Raw genomic sequence first — 4,046 nt, 5'->3', positions numbered from 1 at the left:
ATTTTTGTCTTTCTTTCTGGTTTATGCAATTTGTTTTACATTTTGAATTTAATTTCATTAATTTTGATTAGCTTTTTTCATTTTTTGTTTCAAAAACCAGATTCTTCTAATCCAAAACAAGAACAACCAAATGCACCTCTTGAAAACCCACAAGAACAACCAAATGCACCTCCTAAAAACACACAAGAACAACCCCCAATTCCTCCTTTTGATCGCACACCTGAAACACAAGAAGAATTAATTAATTAGTTAGGACAAAATACATCTAAAATCAATAGACTGATTGTTAAATTGAAAACTTCTGAACTTGACCATCATCAATCCCTCACCACTAGCCTAGAAACATTAGCTAGTGGTTGTTGGCGATATTACATTATAAGGATATTGAGAAGGTTGTTGATGATTATGGACATAACTGATTAAAGATGTTTTACTATCTTGATATTATTATTTTGTCATTGATGTCAAGCAATTGATTTTCTAATTCAGTATGATGTTGCCATATCTTAAGAAATATGATATGAAGATTATAAAGAAGTTGGTAAAGACACAGGAAAGAATATGATGAATAAGGGGATAAGTTATTCAATGGGCAACTCTACCGAGTCAGACAATGATGAGATCTTGATGTTTTTAGATTGTTTTAACATCATACATATGTTGTAAAATGTAAACATTAATACTATACTATGTTATCAAGCAAAGAACCTAGTCGGTAAACCCTAAGGTTATCGCAGTCGGTTAATGAAGACAAAATGTCTACCAAGTGAAGTTTAGTATTCACCGAGTTGTAACTGAGCTATAACAGAATGCATTAAATGTTTAAATGTGATATTTAATGAAAGAAGCTGATGAGCTCGAGCGGATCAATGATTGACAAGCCATAAAAGAAGTTTGTTAAACGAATCTAAGGCAATGGAAAGTCAGCAAGAAGATCTACAGCTCAGATTGAACCGCATTACCCTAACACAAGTTCCAAGGTGAATGTGCAAGTTCCAAGGCAGGGTAAAACATTTTCAGATCGAAAGATACAATGAACCTGGACAAGATTGAAGATCTGATGGCTATGATTGTTCATGGGAAATGTGATCAAGGAGATTAAGCAGTTAGAAGATTGTTTATAAATATGAAACTATTGATAAAAAATATATGCGGGCAAGTGTATGCACAGGGATGCTACATAGTGATTACCGAGCACAGAAGCTTGAAGGCTTGTTAGAATAACAGAGTATTGATGCCCAACAGATAGACAAGATTAGTTCTATGTCTAGATTGTATTGAACAAATAGGAATCTGCTTTAGCATTTTAGATGTGAAGTTGCAGATAGATTGTATTACTGTTATTTTGTGAAAGTGACAGGAAATCTCTTAACTGAGTGGACTTAACAGTCTTATATGTAAATCCTCTAACAAGGTGACATTCTGATTGAGTGTTTGAAATCCTTTGACAAGGTCACTTCTAACAAAGTGAAGATCCTAATAGATCTGAGGGAAATCCCTTAACCGGGTTACATCTAGGAATGTGTTTGTAATCTTTAACAGGATTTGCTTTTAATTGAGCATACTCTAGAAGAGTATATTTCTTAGTGGGTCCGAAATCCCATGGTGGTTTTTCCCTATTTGGGTTTCCATGTTAAATCTGGTGTTATGAGGTTTATATTGTTCATATGCTTTTGAGTTTGCATGTTTGATAGTTTTTGGTTATATGACTGATATATATGTTACCGAGGTTGAATCTGATGTTTTTATGGATGCTTAAGTTTGTATGATTCACCCCCCGCTCTCATCTTGTTGGCTATTAGATCTGTACTTATATTAAGTATCAGAACTATCAATTGGTATCAGAGCTTTGGACTCCGAAAGGAAAGTTTAAAGGCACTTGACTTAAAGATCCAAAGATGTATAAGAGGGATGCACCTAAGCTGAATAAGTCAAGTTTCTCTACATGGCAAAAAAGGATGAAGCTATATCTATCAGGAGTTGGAGAATATGCTATATACTATTTGAAGAATGATTTTATTGCACCGAGCGCCTATCCATTGACTATGGAAGAGATAAAGGTGAAGCAATAACATATTCAAGCAATGATTGAAATAACATCTACATTAACCGATTCTGAGTTTAATGATCTAGAAGGCTGCAATGATGCAAAGGCAATGTGGACTAAGCTCATATCTGTATATGGAGGAGATGAACATGTTCAAAGAGCAAAAGTTGATAGTCTAAGAGGACAACTTGAATCTATGAGGATGAATGAAGGTGAGAACATAACCCAGTATAGTACAAGACTAGAGGAGATTGTAAATCAAATTAAAGGAGCAGGAGGAACTATTGAAGAAAAGGATGTGACAAGTAAGTTGTTAAGAACCCTTTTACCTGCCTATGCAATCCGAGTCTCTGCAATCAATGAATTGAGGTCTGTACCTAATATGCCAGTTTCCTTGGATGCTACTATTGGTAAGCTACATGCATTTGAGTTAAGTAATTTTGATAACAGTGGGTCATCGGTAAATAAAGTTGAATCTGCATTTAGTTCTTTTCATCTGAATGAATTTAATGATTACAATGAAAGAAAGTATAAGTACTCTGAAGGAGATCACAGTGGAGCTAGTGAAAGATTTCGGAAGAACATGGAGGAGGTACACAAACTATATGAATAAATCAAAAAGCAAGAAGAGTTTGAAGCACTATTGGCCAAAAGGTTACCAAGAGGCAAAGGTAAGTATAAAGGAAAACTACCTTTGAAATGTTTCAATTGTGATAAAATTGGACATATGGCTTCTAACTGTCCTGACAAAGATTTTACTGAAAAGAGAGATTACCGAGATGACAGACATAAAGATAATCATTACAGAGGACACCAAGACTTCAGAAGAAGAGATAGAAAGACATGCTTAATTGCTGATGAGGAATCTGAAGATGATAAATCATATGAGATTGATACAGAGGAAGTTGTTTATGTGGCTATCAAGGATGGATCAGATGAAGAAAGGTATGAAGAAAAAGCCCTAATATCTCACATAAACACTAATGATTCTTGGATTATAGATAGTGGATGCTCACATCATATGACAGGAGATAAACACAAGTTTGTTATGTTAGATTTGGTAATAATGCATCATGTCCGGTAAGAGGTAAAGGATCCATAACACTTCTTGATAAAACAAGATGCAATGATGTTTAATGGGTTGAAGGTTTGAAATATAATTTGTTGAGTGTAGCACAGCTAAACAACACAGGTTACCGAATAGAATTTCAGAAAGGAATTGTCAAAGTTCATGACAAGAATAGAAAGTTAGCTGCTATCGGGACACAAACAAAAGGTAATACATTTCACCTTGACTCAACTCACAATAAGTGTTTGCATGCAAAGATTGATAATACCTAGTTATGGCATAAAAGGTTTTGTCATGTTAATTTTGATAATCTGATCAAGATAAGTAAGAAACACAGAGTAAGAGGTCTACCAAGTCTTGAAAAACCTAAGAATGCTATGTGCCGAGGATGCCAGATGGGTAAAATGACAAGATCAAGCTTTACAAGTAAGTCCTACACTTCTAAGGGAATTTTAGATCTTGTGCACACTGATCTTTGTGGTCCTATAAAATTTCAAAGTTATTATGGTGATAAGTATTTCATATTATTTGTGGATGACTATTCAAGGATGATGTCAGTAATGTTTTTAAAAGAAAAATCAAAAGCTTTTCAAATGTTTAAGTGGTACAAGGCTAGAGTTGAAAATGAAAGAGGAAGACAACTGAAATGTCTTAGATCAGATAGAGGAGGAGAGTTCACATCTGATGAGTTCAACCTATTTTGCAATGATCATGGTATTAAAAGACAAGTCTTTGCACCGAGAACTCCACAACAGAATGGAATAGCTAAAAGAAGAAACAAATCTATTGTGGATTGTGCTAGAACACTGATGATTGAGAAGAAGGTTCCACAAACATTTTGGAGAGAAGCAATAAGCATAGTTGTTTACACCTTGAACCGAGTTCAATTGAAGATAGGTACTTTGAAGACACCTTATGAAATCTGGTATG

The sequence above is a fragment of the Cryptomeria japonica genome, chromosome 7 (genome assembly GCF_030272615.1).
Source record: "Cryptomeria japonica chromosome 7, Sugi_1.0, whole genome shotgun sequence".
Taxonomy (NCBI): Eukaryota; Viridiplantae; Streptophyta; class Pinopsida; order Cupressales; family Cupressaceae; genus Cryptomeria; species Cryptomeria japonica.
The sequence above is the reverse complement of the archived record's forward strand: the minus strand, read 5'-3'. Positions refer to the sequence as shown.